This window comes from Nomascus leucogenys, chromosome 3 (assembly GCF_006542625.1).
Source record: "Nomascus leucogenys isolate Asia chromosome 3, Asia_NLE_v1, whole genome shotgun sequence".
In the NCBI taxonomy this organism is placed as follows: Eukaryota; Metazoa; Chordata; class Mammalia; order Primates; family Hylobatidae; genus Nomascus; species Nomascus leucogenys.
Window position 1 is genome coordinate 32,289,168 of NC_044383.1, and position 19,301 is coordinate 32,308,468.

General features: G+C 38.6%; 1 protein-coding gene across 2 annotated transcripts in view; it reads right to left on the reverse strand.

Annotated features, from left to right (window-relative positions):
- Positions 1-19,301, reverse strand: part of BTRC (beta-transducin repeat containing E3 ubiquitin protein ligase) — a 208,873-nt gene that overhangs the window by 171,416 nt on the left and 18,156 nt on the right. The gene's annotated exons all lie outside the window — the stretch shown is intronic.

The following is a 19,301-nucleotide window of genomic DNA, read 5'->3' on the forward strand; positions in this document are numbered from 1 at the left end:
ACTTAATTTTAATTAATTTTTAGTTTAAAAAATAATCTTTAAAAATTTTTTTGATTATGTGTTCCCCTAATCTGATGTTAGATGGTTAAATGTCACTTACTGAAGATTGGGAATTCCACAACACAAAGGGGTTGCCAATGGTTTCTTCCCTCATTCATTCTCTTTGGGCATATTGCAAAAAACTGAAGTGTGCTCAGAATTTAAGAATATTTTCACTGGGTGCAGTGGCTCATGCCTGTAATCCCAGCAGTTTGGGAGGCCAAGGCGGGCAGATCACGAGGTCAAGAGTTCGAGACCAGCCTGACCAACATGGTGAAACCCAGTCACTATCAAAAATACAAAAATTAGCTGGGCATGGTGGCACACGCCAGTAATCCCAGCTACATGGGAGGCTGAGGCAAGAGAATCACTTGAACCCGGGAGGCGGAAGTTGCAGTGAGCTGAGATCGTGCCACTGCACTCCAGCCTGGGCGACAGAGCAAGCCTCCGTCTCAAAAAAAAAAAAAAAAAAAAAAAAAAAAAAAAAAAAAAAAAAAAAGAATATTAGTTTTAAGTAAACTGTCAATTGATTCTTCTCTAATTCTTTGCACAAGCCCTTCATTAGTCACTTTACAAGGTAAAAATAATATTGAACTAACCATATGTGAATAAACAAAAGACATTATCATTACAACTATCTGGACACAATTTACACATATATATTTACTTATTTATATTTATTTACCCTAAGTATATATATTGTGCCTTAATATAGTAGCTAACGATGGCAGGGCATGAGTACAATTTGCAAATTAAGAAGTAAAAATATTTAGGATAAGTCCTTAAAATGTTTCTGATGGGTTAGGAGGCTACTGTTCCAGAGAGCAAATTTCTCAAATTTATTTTTAAAAGAACATAGCAAATTAAGGTACATGTCAACATTGCCATTTTTATAGAGTCTCTGAATCAGCTCCAACGTACACCAGATGAACAGAGAGCATTTTGGGAAGGCTGAACTACGAACGTTGTGCCTATGCTAAGAAATGAAAGCAATTTTTCCATTTGGTATTTGTTGTAACAATTGACTCAAAGACAATTTATTAACCTAAGACACAAAAACAAAGAATTTTATTTGGAAACATTACTATATTTTAGTATTATAAACTCCATTTGCTGTTAAATTAGATCTCTACTTCCAAAGATGACCAAACTTTATATATTCCAAAGTAATAAATTTCAAAAAAGTAGTTCTCCCAGTTGAATATATTTAAGAATCGCTTTTCTAATTCAAAAAGATGTTCCAAGGGCTTCAAATTACACTATTCCCCAAGCCTAATATAACTGCTTAAGGGCTGAAATAGTTGAACCACAGCAGGAGCGGTAGTTACCACACAGGATAAACAGTAACCTGTACAAGTTGTTTTAAAAGACAAATCAGATTGTATTCCATATCAAGAAATCCTGATTATATACAGGCTAGTTTCAAGAGAAGTTCTTTAGGCAAAATTCTTATAAAAACTTTAATTATCAAGAGTAAAATTTCTAAATATGATAAAGAACCATTTGTATTTACTTCTTTCCACGCAAGTTTCAAAATACATAAATAAATTCCCTACAAGTCTTAAAAAGTATAAAATTAATCTATCTTAACTGATGTACCTCCTTAAAGTGTTTGGAAGCTGCTTGGGACAGGAAAATTAGAAAAAAGAGTGCTGGACAGTACATTCACCCTTAAAAGTTTTTTTTTTTTTTTTTAAGACAAAGTTAAATAAAAGTGGTTGTGTGGGATTGCAGGGTGCTTTTTTTTATTTTGTACTTTCTCAAATTTGCTCTAATGTCTTTTAAAAAACTAAAGCTCATTTATCAAAAATTATCATACCAGGCCGGGTGCAGTGGCTCACGCCTGTAATCCTAGCACTTTGGGAGACCGAGGCGGGCGGATCACGAGGTCAGGAGGTCAAGACCATCCTGGCTAACATGGTGAAACCCCGTCTCTACTAAAATACAAAAAATTAGCCGGGCGTGGTGGCGGGCACCTGTAGCCCCAGCTACTCAGGAGGCTGAGGCTGGAGAATGGCGTGAACCTGGGAGGCGAAGCTTGCAGTGAGCAGAGATTGCACCACTGCACTCCAGCCTGGGGAACAAAGCGAGACTCCATTTCAAAAAAAAAAAAAAAACATACCAGGACATCAAAACTGATAAACATTGTTGGATTTATTCCCATAAACATTGTTTGATTTATTCCCTACAATGACTCCAGGAAGCAGGATGGGCAGTTTATCATCAGCTTCCATTTTACAAAGTGAAAAAAAAGAAAGTGAGTGACTTCACAAATATTTATTGTCTACCACATGTCATGCACTGGGACATACTCAAGAGTAAAACACAAAATTTTACTATCATGGGCTTTATTTTCTTTTCTAGTAGAAATAATAGACAAATAAGGAAAGGGGCATTTACTTTAGATAGGGTGGGCTCTAAGTAGGTGATTGGAACTGAGATATAAAGGATAAATGAAGGACTCAAGCAAAAAGTCAGAGTTGGAGAAAACAGCGAATGCAAAGGCCTTATAGTTGTCTGGCAAGTTTGGCAAATTTAGCTCACACCTATAATCTCAACACTTTGGGAGGCTGAGGTAGACAGATCACTTGAACCCCAGAGGTCAAGACCAGGCTGGGCAACATAGTGAGACCCCGTCTGTACAGAAAATTTAAAAATTAGCCAGGCATGGTGGCGTGCACCTGTGGTCTCAGATACTCCAGAGGCTGAGGCAGGAGGATCACTTGAGCCCAGGAAGTCAAGACTGCAGTGAGCTGTGCTGTGTTTATTCCACGGCACTCCAGCCTGGCAACAGAGAAAGACCCTGTCTCAAAAAAAAAAAAAAAAAAAGGTGTTTGGCAAAAGGCCAATGTAACTTGACTGTAACTGAAGACTGGGAGTAATGACCTAATAGGGTCAAAGACATAGGTGGGAAAGGACCAGCTCTGCCAGGCAAAACAACAAAGTTTACCATGCATAGCTTTAGTCCAAAAGGAAGATATTAGAACATTTTAGATCTTTGAAAGATCACTCTGGCTATTGTGTGGAGACAGACTAGATTTAAAGGGGAGAGTAGCTAGAAAACTGTTAAATTTTTCCATAAAAGAAATGATAATAACCCAAAGTAGGTTGATAGCAGTGTAGGCAGAGAGGAGTAGATGAATTTGAGATGTATTTTGGAAGTAGAACAGATAAAATCTTGTGAATTGCACATCGGCATAAGAAAAAGTGATGAGTAGAGGATGATTCCAGGTTTCAGGCTTCAGTAACTGGATAAATGGTGGCACCATTATTAGGATGGGAAGATCAGCAAAAAAGAAAACACACACACACACACACACACACACAAAATCATAATTATGCAACATTCAAGTGGATAATCAGTTGAATACATAAAGCTAGAAGTCACAGTAAAAGGATGGGTTAGAGACTATTAGCCCATTAGAAATCATCAGCCCACAGATGGTATTTTAAAGCAAAAGGAATAGATGATCATCTAGGAACAAAGTATAGACAGGAAAGAGAAGAGGGCCAAGGCCCAAGGGCTAAGAAACTCTAACATAAATAAAAGACTTGTCTAAAGGTCAAATGCTTATTAAGTGATCTGGCTCAATAAAGTGCTCTTTGATCATATCCAACTATCTCTTAACATTAAGAATAAAACAGGCTGGGCTGGGTGCAGTGGCTCATGCCTGTAATCCCAGCACTTCGAGAGGCTGAGGTGGGCAGATTGCTTGAGGCCAGGAGTTCAAGACCAGCCTAGGCAACATGGCAAAACCCCACCTCTACAAAAATGCAAAAAAATTAGCCAAGCGTGGTGGTGGGCACTCCCAAGTCCCAGCTACTTGGGAGGCTGAGGTGGGAGGATCATTTGAACCCAGGAGGTCAAGGCGGCAGTAAGCCGACATCATGCCACTGCACTCCAGCCTGGGCAACAGAATGGGACCCTGTCTCAATCAATCAATAAACACAGGCGGGGCGGTGGCACATGCCTGTAATCCCAGCACTTTGGGAGGCCACAGCAGGAAGACTGTTTCAGGCCAAGAGTTTGAGAACAGCTGGGCAACAGAGAGAGACCCTGTCTCTACAAAAAATAAATAAATAAAATAAAATAAAATAAAAATTAGCTGGGTGTGGTGTGGTGTTACCTGTAGTCCTAGCTACTTGGAAGGCTGAGGCAGGAGGATCACTTGAGCCCAGGATGTTGATGTTACAATGAGCTATGATTGCACCACTACCCTCTAGCCTGGGCAACACAGCAAGATTCTCCTCTAAACGAAACAAAAGAAAGCCATCTTTCCTAGCTAAAAGTTCTCAAATTTTAGTTTTTAATTTTGAAGTAACTCCATACTTTGGTTTCTATCAAGAATCAACTAACTTGAATCCCAATAGGTTTAGTATATTTTTGCCTTTAGGTATTTGTTGCTTTTGAACTTGACAAGCTATCTATAAAAATTCCCAAAGGCTGGGCATGGTGGCTCACACCTGAAATCCCAGAACTTTGGGAGGCCGAGGCAGGAAGATCACCTGAGGTCAGGAGTTCAAGACCAGCCTAACCAACATGGCAAAGCCCCGTCTCTACTAAAAATACAAAAATTAGCTGGGCGTGGTGGCATGCACCTGTAATCCCAGCTACTCAGGAGGCTGAGGCAGGAGAATCACTTGAACCTGGGAGGCAGAGGTTGCAGTGAGCAGAGATTGCGCCACTGCACTTCAGCCTGGGCGACAGAGCAAGACTCCGTCTCAAGAAAAAAAAATTAGCCGGGTGTGGTGGTGGGCACCTGTAATCCCAACAACTCAGGAAGGTGAGGCAGGAGAATTGCTTGAACCCAGGAGGCGGAGGTTGCAGTGAGCCGAGATCGCACCATTGCACTCCAGCCTGGGTGACAGAGTGAGGCTATCTCAAAAAAAAAAAAGTGTCCCATGAAGGTATGAAAAGCCACAAATAGCCAAGAAGAAAATAAGGTATGAGACCTTAACTATCATAAAAAAGGTGTATTATAAAGCAGTGTGAGCTATATAGGAGGAATAAGTCCTAGTGTTCTAGTGTTCTACAGCTGTAGAATGACAATAATTAACAATAAAATATTATATAGTTCAAATAGCTAGAAGGAGAATATTGAATGTTCCCAATACAAAAAAAAAAAGATTGAGATACATATGCTAATTACTAATCTGATCACTATATGTATCACAATATCACTACATACCCCATAAATATGTACTTATTATGTTACATTTTTAATATGAATTTTTTAAAATAGAAAAGATTTGCCAAAAAAAGCTCTATGAATAAGATAGTGTGGCACTAATATAAATAAATGGACAATAGAACAGAATGAGTCCAAAAACTGATCAATGCATGTAATGACATGATTTATGAGGGAGATAACACTGCAGATTGGTGGAGAATGCATGCTCTTCCAATAAATGATGCTGGGGGCCATTGTAAATCCATACAGAAAAAAGTGAAATGGAATCCCTTCCTCACATCAAACCCAAAAATCAATTCTACAAAGACTAAAATTCTAAATGTAAAAACCAAAACTCAAAAAGTCTCTAGTAGAAAATATGAGGCTATTTTCATGATCTTTAAGGAAGGCTTTCTTAAACAAATCACAAAAGTACTAATTAAGAACACCCCCCACCAATTCACCTATCAATCATATCCAGTACAAGAAACACAAGCTAAACCACAAACAAAACAAAGACTCGGAAAAGCACCAACTAGATTTGGACTTAGGAAATGTGGGCTCTACTTCAGGCTGTCATCAATTGTGACACTGGCAAGTCAAACAAGTCTTTGGTTCTTCATGTGCTCATTTTTAAAAAGAAGTTTTCCACAATAATTTTTATTGATATCTCATAAAAACTGTTTTTCTAAGTAGCATGTGGGATAACATAAGATAAAATCCAAACCAGGTTTTCTGGCCAAAGTGTACTGATGATCTAAAATTATCACAAAAAAGTCCTTCTTGAATGAGCTAATTAGATAGATAGCATTGTCAGTGTTGATATCTTAAGAGGATGAAGAAACAGAAAAGAAGATAAATGTTTCCCAGGCCTCCCCAGAACTGCAGAGCATAAATAAGTGAACATGTTGACAATGTTTAAGGCTGACCTTGACAGAACAGAGTTTATTCCACATGCTTCTAGATGCAGAGTGTACTCACTAGAGTAAACAGAGTAAACTGAACTTGCTGGGCATTTGCTTGGTTATACTACATCTTTAATAAAACTTATAAAAATAGAAAGGTCCTGGCAATATCAGTAGAATAATAACCAAAGGATTTAAGTGTATCTGTCCATATATCCTGAAAAGTAAAATTATCTCATCATAGACAGGGATTAATTGTGGCTGCTTGCCTGAATAGCTAGGAGAATGAGAACAGGATGTTCTAGGAGGATTTTTGATAACTACCAGCCAAGTCATCTCTGTACCATTTTTCCTGACACTACTAGGCAACATACTCAACATTTCATTAGCTTCTCAAAATGGCACTTTAGTCAGACCCTTATTAAAACAGGTCACAACTTAGTTATATTAAAATAATAATTATCAGCAAAACCTTTTAAATAAAAATATACTATGCAAGAATCAAAAAATAAGCTAGATCAGGGTTCTTAACCCAGGGTCCATAGATAGGATTCAGGGATTTCTGAACCTCCTGAAATTTTGTACAAAACGTGTGTGTGTGTATGTCTGGGAAGAGGAAGGATCCTGTGATACTAGATTTTCAGTGAAGTCCATAACCAAAAAAAGGTTAAGAAGCCTTGAATTATCAAGTAGAAGAACATGGGGGAAAAAAAAAAAAGAAGAAAGAACAAAAGAAAATAGAAAAACTAAATTAAAGAAAAAAAAAGAAGCCTTGAATTAGATGGTCCTTCTAGACTCTTAAATCCTATGACTCCATGCAAATTTAGTGACATTTTAGATAAGGCAAATGATACATTTATTAAGGAATAGTATTTTGCTTCCTTCCAATTCATCTCATCTATCCTTCATCCAAGTTCAAAAAAAGTCAGTTTCACTTTTTTTTTTTTTTTTTTTTTTTTTGAGACAGAGTCTCGCTCTGTCACCCAGGCTGGAGTGCTGTGGCGCGATCTCGGCTCACTGCAAGCTCCACCTCCTGGGTTCACGCCATTCTCCTGCCTCAGCCTCCCAAGTAGCTGGGACTACAGGTGCCCGCCACCACGCCCGGCTAATTTTTTTTTTCTTTTTTTTAGAGACAGGATCTCACTCTGTGCCCCAGGCTGGAATGCAGTGGCGGAATCATAGCCCACTGCAGCCTCAAAGCAAGTAGCTGGGACTACAGGTGTGCACCACCATGCCAGGCTAATTTTGTTTTGTTTTGTTCTGTTTGTAGAGACATGGGTCTTGCTAAGTTGACCAGGCTGGTCTCAAACTCCTGGCCTCAAGTAATCCTCCCACCTCAGCCTCCCAAAGTGCTGGGATTACATGTGACAGCCACCAAATCTGGCCCCAGTTCATCTTAAAAGTTTTTAAAACTCCATGGTTTCAATTAAGCAATTAAAAATTCAGTTAAGTAGTGTCCCACGATTTCAAAACCTTCTATGTCTTGTCCTCAGTTGATCTTCCTATTTTTTAAGCCTCTCAAAGGCCTCAATTTTTAACTACCATGTATTTTACTTCTCAGTAAGAAAAATAATCTCTCCTTAGGTCTTTTCCATCAGAAACCACTCTTTCTAGGTCCTGTGTATATTTTCAAATCAACTGAAAATAAGATCTCACTCTTTCCTACTGCTGAGTGGCTGGACTGTTAGTCCAAACCTGAGCCTTTGAAAAAAGCTGTTGGTCAACTGCTAGTCTGGCCAAAATTTAGTGACTGATTCCTACTCGTATCTCATAAATACATACTTTAAAAAAACACACAGCACTTACTAACTAGAACTATAATTTACCATAAACTACCCATAAGAAACTATAGTTCTGCTGACTGGCAAGTAATTTGCAAAGGCAAATCAGTATAAATATCTACCTGCAAGTACTGGCACTAATCAGGGCATGAAATTAAACTTTTTATTCGGAAATAAATAGCTACTTCAAGGCTGTGATTTAGCCTGGGAAGCAAATATTAAGGTCATCCTCTTCTCTCTGATGTTTATAGTATTTCTAATAGGGGAATCAAAGAAGGAGGGCTGATGGCCAACTTCTGTAAAGTGAAAATAATCTCTATGACGTAACAAATTTGCCACTTGCTTTACTAATTGCACCGACTTAACAAAACCAGTTGCTAAAGTGTAACAGGGATTACTTAAATACTGAAAGCACAAACTGATCACTATGGATACCTAATTTGGTTACTTCATTGAGCGAAGTAAAGAAAATTCAACAAATATAAATGCTACAAATATGTTTTACAATAACCTAGACAGGGCATGGTGATACAAGCCTGTCATACCGGCAACAATTTGGGAGGCTGAGACAGAAGAATCACTTTTGAGCCCAGGAGTTTGAGTCCAGCCTGGGCAACATAGCAAGACTCCATCTCTAAAAAATAAATAGATAGATAAAATACCCTATAACCATTTTCATTACAACATAGATAATTTTGAATTAGCTAGGTTAATAAGATCCTATTCAGTAATTTAGCCAATTGCCAAAATTTTCCCAACATTCATCAAAATCCCCTAATACAAACTTCAACTTACTCTGCTATACTATATCCATATTATTCTCATATCTATTAAAGAAAGCAAACAAGTAGAAAAGTAGCCCAAGGTCAGCACAGTGGCTCATGCCTGTAACCCCAGCACTTTAGGAGGCTGAGGCGAGAGGGCTCCCTGGGCCTAGGCGTTCAAAGTTGCAATAAGCTATGATCGAACCACTGCACTCCAGCCTGGAAAGAAGGAAAGAAAGGAAGAAAGAAAAGAAGAAAGGAAGAAAACGGCCCAAATAATCATGAGCAAAATATCTGCTCGAATGGCAAGTGCAGGTGTTTACAACTAATTGCTTCAGAACTTGACTAGCCTTTAAAAAAAAAAAAAAAAGGAAGACTTATAGAAGCCACAGCAGTTCTCAAAGTGTAGTCCCAGAACCAGCAGCATCACCTGTAAACTAGTTAGAAATGCAAATTCTCAGGCCCCAACCCAGGCCTAAAGAATGGCACTCAGCATGGGCAAAACCCTGTCTCTATGAAAAATACAAAAATTAGCTGGGCGTGGTGGTGGTGCATGCCTGTAGTCCCAGCTACTAAGGAGGCTGAGGTGGGAGGATCACTTGAGCCTGGGAGGTCAAGGCTGCAGTGAGCTGTGATAGCACCACAGCACTCCAACCTGGGAGAAAGAGTGAGACCTTGTCTCAGATTAAAAAAAAAAAAGCTCCAGGGAAGGCCCAACAAGTCCTCCAGGGAATTCAGACGTACTTTTTGTTACAAAAAGCCCTTAAAAACTTAACTCAATTCTCTAAGCAGCTTTAGTAGTGTCTTCCACTAAAGATAAAAGTTATCTTTATCTGTTTTACAATGTAAAAAGTATACTTTAATTGGTCTAAGTTTAAAAATGAAATAAAGATGATAAAGCCCATGTAATGTCTTTCCAAAATAGAAAACAGTCACCATTTCAAAATTGAGAAAGAAAAAAATTATTTAGAACTACCTAAAAATAAATAGGCTGATTTTACAACTACCACAGAAGAATCACCAATGGATGGTAAAACTACTGGGTGAAACAATGTTGTGAAATAAGATATTTACACAGTCTCCAAGTTTGCTCCTCTGAATACTTACAAATATACCTTTACAAGAGAGAAATCTAGTGAATACAACCTTAATAAATGATCAAACAGTATCTCCAATAATGGAACAAACTGACATTATATGCCTTCTGATGTAGTAGTGCACTAAGAAAAAAAACACAGCATATATTATACTCCTGCCAAATTTTTTTTACCCTGATCTAATCATGGAAAAACAGACAAAAACAAATGAGGGACATTCTGCAAAACTACCTCAAACTCTTCAAAAATGTCAATTTCATGAATAAAAACCATTAGGAAACTACTGTAAATTAAAGGAAACTAAAGAGATATTATACATAACGTGATTGGATCCTGGATTTTTTTTTTTAAAGAGCTGTAAAAGACATTCTTAGGGGCCGGACGCAGTGGCTCATGCCTGTAATCCCAGCACTTTGGGAGGCTGAGGCAGGTGGATCACCTGAGGTCGGGAGTTCGAGACCAGCCTGGCCAGCATGGTGAAACCCCATCTCTACTAAAAATACAAATATTAGCCGGGCATGGTGGCAGGTGCGTGTAATAACAGCTACTCGGGAAGCTGAGGCAGGAGAATCACTTGAACCCGGGAGGCAAAGTTTGCAGTGAGCTGAGATCACGCCATTGCACTCCAGCCTAGGCAACAGAGCAAGACTCCATCTCAAAAAAAAAAAAAAAAAAAAAAAAAAAGACATTCTTAGGACAACTAGGGGTTCTGGATATGAACTGTATATTAAATAATAAAAGGTTATCAGTGATCAGTGTTAAATTTCCTGAGTGGGATCTTGTATTGAGGTTAGGAATGAGGATGCTCTTGTTCTTAGAAAATACACGCAGAAGGTGAAATATCATGTCTGCAACTCTCAAATAATTTAGAAAGAAAGTGTAACTATATACTAGGAAAAGTCAAATGTGGCAAAATGTTAACAATTAGATAATCCAGGTGAGGGATATATGAGTTATCATTGTGTGTTTCTCATAATTTTTCTGAGGAGTTGAAAAAAGAATGACACCATCCACACCTCTCTTCAAAATTATATTTCTCAAAAATAAGTCAAAAGATAACATCCCTCACCCACCAAAAAACTATAATACCTACTCTAAGGTGCATGTTAATTCTACAGTTGACATATAACTTCTACTTATGGTACACTGTGATGTCAAAGTGCTTTTATGTGTACTCTCTTACTGGATCTTCAACCCAGTAGACAGAACAGTTATTGTTATTCTCATTTTAGAGAAGAGGAAATTAAGGAACATGGTTAGTATAGCACAATGATTAACCACACTCACTCTGGAGCTAGAATGAGCTGGAATACCAGCTGTGCCATTCACAAACTGATCTGGAAAAAGTAACAACCTGTCTGTGCCTCAGTTTCCACATTTGTAAATCAGGATGATAATAATAATACACACCTAATAAGATGAGAGGATCAAGTGAGTTAATATATATAGTGTCTGAGCTACAAGTGTTGGCTGCCATTATTATTGTTACTTTATTATTATCACCACCCAAGAATAAGGTCAGAGAACAGGTAAAAATAGTCATGCGCCCCCTAATGACGCTTCAGTCAAGTATGGTCAGATACACAACAGTGGTCCCATAAAATTATAACACTGTATTTTTACCGTACCATTTCTATGTTTAGATACACAAATACCATTGTGTTACAATGGCTTACAGGATTCAGTGTACAGTAACAAACTGCACAAGCAACAGGTTATATCACATGGCATTTGTGTATAGTAAGGTATACTATCTAGATTTGTCTATGTACACTCTGTGAAGTTCACACAACCACTTAATCACCTAACAACGTATTTCTCATAATGTATCACGTATTGTTAAGCAATGCATGACTGCAGTTAAGACAGGACTTGAAACCAAGTCTTCTGACTCCAATTCTTGTGTAATTTCCACTATGCCAATACTTATACTTAGACAAGGAAATGGAAAAATAAGTGTCATTTCAAAAAGGATGTATATATATGTACATGACAGAATGCACGAACAAGAGAAGGAAGTTTGCTAATTAAAAGAGGTCGTTAACAGCCACCGCCCTGTCTGGGAAGTGGGGAGCGCCTCTGCCCAGCCGCCCCACTGTCTGGGAAGTGAGGAGTGCCTCTGCCCGGCTGCTGTGCAACCCTCCAAGTGTGAAGGGACAGCCTTGTGTGTGATCTTTCTGCCCTCCCCAAGTTTGCATTTTTGACATTAAAGTTTACTTTTTAATTAAAAAAAAAAGAGGTTGTTAAATCTAATTCATCTTTAAGAGACACATGATCTGGATGCTTACAGTCCTTTATAATTTTCAAAATATTTGCTCTATTTATAATAATTTCATTTACTCCTCATAACAGCTCTTTGAGGTACAAAAGTAGGTATTATCTTTGCTTTCTATATGAGGAAAGTGAGACTTAAGGACGTTAAGCAACATGCTCAATATCTATGACGTCTAGGAAGCAGAACCTAAAAACCAGGTCTTGTTTTCACTATGGTACAACATAAAATTTACCTACCAGTCTAAACTAATTACAAGGTATTTCGAAGAACACACACTAACAAAACAGGTAGAACTCCCATATTGTCAGTTATAAACAAAAGAAGTTATAACTAGTCCATTCAGCAAACAGATGTCACTTTGCAAAGCTTTGATATTTTTCTTAAATACCTTTGAAAACAAGGATCAAAAAATATGAACTCTTATAAAAAGGGCTTTATTGTATTTTTATAGCTTATTACATACCTTGTAACAATCATTTTGTTAAATGTGAATGTCAGTTTTATTTTCGGTCCCTTTTTTCATGGCTATTTACAAGCTTTGTAAGAATCGTTCCTTAATTAAGTCTAAACATAGTTTTATATAAATGGATTCCTGGAAATAAAACGTTCAGACTTAAGAAATGATTGTTACAGAGACTGTAACAGGCCGTAAAAAAACGAGTGCCACTTTAAACAAACATTTCTCATTTTAATTAAAAAGATAATCATCAGAACATTCCTACACTTAACAGAACCATTTAAATAAGCTTCTTAGGAAAAAAAATATGTAGTATATTATGCAGGCCTCCATACTATAATTTATAACATATTTAAATCAAAGTCTCAGTTGATCCTTTAGTATGAATTCTTATATACTGTACCTACATTTTAAAGACACATTGAAAAAGAACAGGTCCAAATGAGATAAATCACATGTCTAATTCTTTTTAACATGAATGCTTCCAAAAGATTACATTTTTCCACAAGATATTAGTAAAACACATTTAAGAGTACTTAAGAAATCCTTTATAACATGACCACATATAAACCTAAGAATTGTATGTAGTTTATTGATGAGGTGGATATGTGTCAGGTAAGAGGACCATATTCAGAAGACTACCATATAATCAAAGGTGACCCATACCTACATAAAAAGAGTTTCTACTTTCAAACTCTGATATAAGTGGAAGCAATCCTTTCTGATTTTCAAAATGCCATGTCTGGATCTGATTACAGGCCAAATTTGAAAGCAGGATTCTTCTCAATTAATTTGACTAGCTTTTAAATTGTTTTTAAATTATGTGAAATTTATAGTCAATATTCCAAGAGAGAAGGAAAGAGATCTTGTAAGTTGTCATTATAATTAGGTGCAATTTAAAAACAGATACATCAATGTTCTTCAACTTAAGTCACCTTTTCTTAATTACACTGAACACTAAACCTGAATCACTGCTTGACCGCCTATTTCTCATTTCAATATATTACTGAATACTGCTTCAAAGCGGATGTTTTCCCATGGAAACAAGTTATAATTGGGGCTGGGCATAGTGGTTCATGCCTGTAATCCTAGCACTTTGGGAGGCCGAAGTGGACGGATCACTTGAGGTCAGGAGTTTGAGACCAGCCTGGCCAACATGGTGAAACCCCATCTCCACTAAAAATACAAAAATTAGCCGGGCGTGGTGGCACATTCCTGTAGTCCCAGCTACTTGGGAGGCTGAGGCAGGAGAATCGCTTGAACGTGGGAGGTGGGGGTTGCAGTGCCACTGCACTCCAGCCTGGGTGACAGAGTGAGACTCCGTCTCAAAAAAAAATTATAATTGGGACCCTATTTCCTAACTGAGAACTCGGTAGCAAATAAAGTACTGACATGACTAACACCACCAAAACAAAGATTCAATAACTGTAAAACTCACAATCATTAAAAAGAAGGAAATTATGTTCCAGCTTCATAAAATGGGAGTAACATACAATGATCAGCAAGTATGCATTCCAAATGTAAAAAACATAATTCTTCCATATTCACTCATTAAACAAATTTAACCTCAAGCTAATAACCAACTCAAGAAAAAACACTAAACATTTAATTAGCAATCATTTAGTTTGCTTCTTATAATACAGACTGCTGCTTGGGATGATCTACAAAGGGAGAAGAGATAGATGGGGCCAAATTAATATATTACTCAAGGGAAAGCCTTCCTTGCCTCCATCTAAATTACTTCCCTGAATAAGAGTTATTAAAATTATACCATTGATCTATGCTACCAGGAACATGAAATCAGTAAATGTAGATCATGATCTTGTTCACGATCTTGATCACAGTGTCCATAAGCGTTTCTCACTTATTTCTGCTTTAAAAAAATTATAGGCATATAAAAAAAATTTTGGTCATCCTATCTCCTCAGTTTATTAAAGGCCACAAGTGTTCTACACACCAAAGCTCACCAGAAAAAAAAAAAATGCTCTGAAGTCATCTCTTATCCACACTGTCACATGGCTTACTTAAAACTTTGTAGATAGGTTTCAGAGTACCTCAAACTTCACTGAAAAACCATGAATATTCAATAGTACAAACTCCTTTTTAAAAATATTCATGAAGTCTTTCATAGAATGTTAAAGTTAGGTATATCAAATATTTTGTTCTCATGACCATGCATTATCTTTTGTGTTGGATCCTCCATTGATAAAAGCATCAAGAATCGAGGAATGCATTAGGGAAATGCAAATTGAAACCACAATAGGATATCACTATACACCTATTAGAATGGCTAAAATTAAAAATACTGATAATCCCAAATGCTGACACGGATGCAGATCAACTAGAACTCTCACACACTGCTTGTGGGAATGCCAACTGGTACAATCACTCTGGAAAATCGCAATTTCTAAAAAGGTTAAACCTACATTTATCAAGCAATTCTCCCTCATAGGTATTTAGAGAAATGAAAATGTTCACACAAAATCTATACACAAGTGTGTATTTATAGCAGCTTTATTTATAATCACCAAAACCAGAAACAACCCAAATGTCCTTCAGGAGTGAATAAACAAAGTCTGGTACACTACACAATAAAATACTGCTCAACAATAGTAAGACGTGAACTCCCGATACATGCAAAAACACGGATTAATCTAGCTCAAAGGCATTATGCTGAATGGAAGAGGTCAGTAACAGAAGATTTCATATTGCACAGTTCCATTTATATGACATTCTCAAAAACATGAAATGAAGTGAGGAAGGGGGGTTAGAGGTTGAGGAACAGTATAAGAGTTTTTTGCAGGGGAGTGATACAATTGCTCTTATCCTGATTGTGGTTTACATGAATCTACACATATTAGAATTCCTAAAACTGTATACACTAAGAAAAATCCATTTTACTGTATGTTCATTAAAAAAAAATTGGAATCAAAAATTTGCATACAGCAGACATGAATAAATATGTATTTAAAGAGTAAAATGGAATGAGAGTGGAATGCCTATTCAATAAACTTTGGGAGTCTGTATGAATTGTTCTGTGTTAGAATGTTGTTGTAAAAGCACCACCACCACCACCACCTTACCCTATGACCTACAATGCACCTTTACATTTACCTTATTTAACTGTACTGAATTACATCTTTTTCCTCTATGTAAAGATGCCATGGCTGATGGTGATTATGAGCTGAAGGACCAGCCACAGCATCTTTAAAATAAATGAAGATGATACACAATCAACTACCAGTTTTATTGTGATGTGATTTTAATGTAGTACCTCAGTGGCCACATTCTGGGATGTTGCTATTGTCCTTCCACTAGATATACCTCTTCTAAGTGTCATAGCTTGCTTATTTTCCAACTCCCATGGTTCACTATTTCTCTAGCTGCAAACAGCCTACAGAAGTAAATTGTTTTCTGAAACCAACTTACTACCAACTAGTTGGAATTCAGAGAGTCCAAGCCTTGGCAGTGAAATTTGTCTCATTCTGCCATCACTTGTTGTTGTTGTTGTTGAGATGGAGTCTTGCTCTGTCGCACATGCTGGAGTGCAGTGGCGTAATCTTGGCTCACTGAAACCTCCGCCTCCCGGTTTCAAGCGATTCTCTGGCCTCAGCCATCCACGTAGCTGAGACTACAGGCCTGGGCCACCATGCGCGGCTAATTTTTTTTTTAGTAGAGATGGGGTTTCACCATGTTGGCCAGACTGGTCTCAAACTCCTGACCTCAGGTGATCCGCCTGCCTCAGCCTCCCAAAGTGCTAGGATTACAGGCGTGAGCCACTGCAACTGGCCTGCCATCCCTTTTGATTCCAGTTAATTCAACTCCTTCCTGCTGTGTTTCCCAAGTACAAGGCCTCACCTTTTACTCTGGTTCTAGCCACATCATTTCCCCCACTTCCCCTGTGTTGATACACTAGCCAGCACACAGTGGACTAGATATTTTGTCAAAGCATGATCCTGAGAAACACCAGCATCAGAAACATCTGATATGCTTGTTAAACATGCCAATTTTTTAGGCGTACCAAGTAAAGGGGAAGACGGGGGAAAAAGAACTAAGAATCTGTACTACATTTTAACATGCATTCCAAATAATTCCTATACAGGGTAAAGTGTAGAACTATTACAATAGACACTAATCAGTATAGGCTGAATGAATCAATTATTTAGTTCCTTGCTAGGTTTCCCAGTTCCACTTTTGAGTTCAAGCTTGAAGCAATGCTTTGCCACCTGTTTCTATAGTATTCACTGATGCTTTCTGCCTATTGATCTCCCCAGAATATCTGCCCCAGACTCCCTGCCATTATTCTCCCGCTGAACGTATACCCTTGTATATGAGTCCATTTTTGCACTGCTATAAAGAAACGCCTGAGACTGGGTAATTTATAAGAAAAGAGGTTTCATTGGCTCACGGTTCTGCAGGCTGTACAAGAAGTGTAGTGAATTCTGCTTCTGGTGGTTTCTGCTTCTGGGGAGGCCTCAGGAAACTTAAAATCACGGGAGAAGGCAAAGGGGAAGCAGGCGCATCTTATACGGCCGAAGCAGGAAGAAGAGAGGGGGGAAGAGAGGGGGGCAGAGAAGGTGCCACACACTTTTAAACAACAAGAACTTGTGACAACTCTATCACGAAAACAGCACCAAAGGCGGAAATCCTCCCCCATGATCTAAATACCTCCTACCAGGCCCCACCTCCAACATTGGGGACTATAATTAGACATGAGATTTGGGTGGGTACAGAGCCAAATCATATCACCTTCCCTGCTAAATTCCCCTAAGTCCACACACCTGGCTGAGATGCCAACAGACACCTAGTCAATTTCTTTTCCCCAACTCCTAGCCACCCCACAGCACCTGGCCTCTGTAGCTTTGTGCCTCCTTATCTGGCAGATCTTGATAAAACTGTGTCCCCAATAGACAGTGGTTATGAAATTACTCAAAACCAAATCCTGATATTTCTCTCACATAACAATTTGAGTACAGCTGGTCCAGAGATCTTCAGTTCAGCCTACTTTTTATGCAGATAAACTTTTCTTAACCTCTTATTATGGATACTTTTAAATATACAAAAAAGTACAGAATAATATATAATCTCCATCTAATCATCACCCGGCTTTCTACCTTCCAAATCTCATATATTCTATCACTTTGCCCATCTTTTTTTTTTTTTTTTCTCTGTCTCGCTTGTTTTGTTTTGGAGACGGAGTCTCGCTCTGTTGCCCGGGCTGGAGTGCAGTGGCGTGATCTCGGCTCATTGCAAACTCCGCCTCCCTGGTTCATGCCATTCTCCTGCCTCAGCCTCCCGAGTAGCTGGCACTACAGGCGCCCACCACCATGCCCGGCTAATTTTTTGCATTTTTTAGGAGAGACTGAGTTTCATCGTGTATGAGCCACCGTGCCCGGCCCTGCCCATCTTTATTTATACGATATATCTTAAATTCGAAGTCTCCTTATTACAGTTAGGGACTATCCCAATATCTTCACCCACCAAACACTCATTTTCCCTTACCTACCTACTGCTTTGATAACCCTCTAATTGCCCTTAACATGACTGATGCCAGCTATATTTTACTCTTTTTCTTCATTTGTTCTACCTTACTCTCAGCAATCTTCTTCATTCTGTCTCCAGAATATCCTTGAATGTCTTTCCTCCTTTTCCATACCTACTGCCCTAGTTCAAGCCCAGTCTATTGCCTAGACTATTAAATATCTTAAATGGCCTCCCTGCCTCTCTGGTACCCCTCCCTAGACTAATCCACTCTAAAGCACTAAGTGCTCTTTCATCTTTGTTGTTATTGCCCCCAGTGGGAATCAGATTCAAATGTAAATTACAGAGCTTTCAGGAAAAAGTATTCACATGTTTATAGCTTGTACAGGGGCCACAGACCTCAGATTTAAAACCTCTGCACTATTAGCAACAAAGAGGATTAAATTTTTAAAATAACACCTAAAAACATCTAATTCCTAGGAATAATTTAACAAAAGATATATAAAGATCTCTAAACAGAGAAATTCAAAACCTAAATAAATGGAAAGACACATCATTTTCGTGGACTATAAAACTCAATAGTGTTAAGATCTCAGCTCTCCCAAAACTTACATATGGATTCAATGCAATTCCAATAAAAATCATAAAAGTATGTTTTGTGGAAACTGACTAGCTAATTCTTTTTTTATTTTTTTGGAAACGGAGTCTCGCTCTGTTGCCCAGGCTGCAGAGCAGTGGCACGATCTCCACACACTGCAACCTCCGCCTCCCAGGTTCAAGCGATTCTCCTGCCTCAGCCTGGAGTACCTGGGATTACAGGCATGCCCCTCCATTCCCGGCTAATTTTTGTATTTTTAGTAGAGACGGGATTTCACCATGTTGGTCAGGCTGGTCTCCAACTCCTGACCTCAGGTGATCCACCCGCTTCGGTCTCCCAAAGTGCTGGGATTACAGGCGTGAGCCACCGCAACCGGCCTAGCTAATTCTAATACAAATGAAAATGCAGGCCGGGCACAGTGGCTCACGCCTGTAATCCCAACACTTTGGGAGGCCGAGGCGGGCAGATCACGAGGTCAGGGAGTTCGAGACCGGCCTGACCAACATGGTGAAACCCCGTCTCTACTAAAAATACAAAAATTAGCCGGGCGTGGTGGTGTCTGCCTGTAATCCCAGCTACTCGAGGCTGAGGCAGGAGAATCACTTGAACCTGGGAGGCGGATGTTGCAGTGAGCCAAGATTGCGCCACTGCACTGCAGACTGAGTGACAGAACGAGACTCCATTTAAGAAAAAAGAAAAAGAAAATGAAAATGCAAAAGGCCAAGATAGCCAA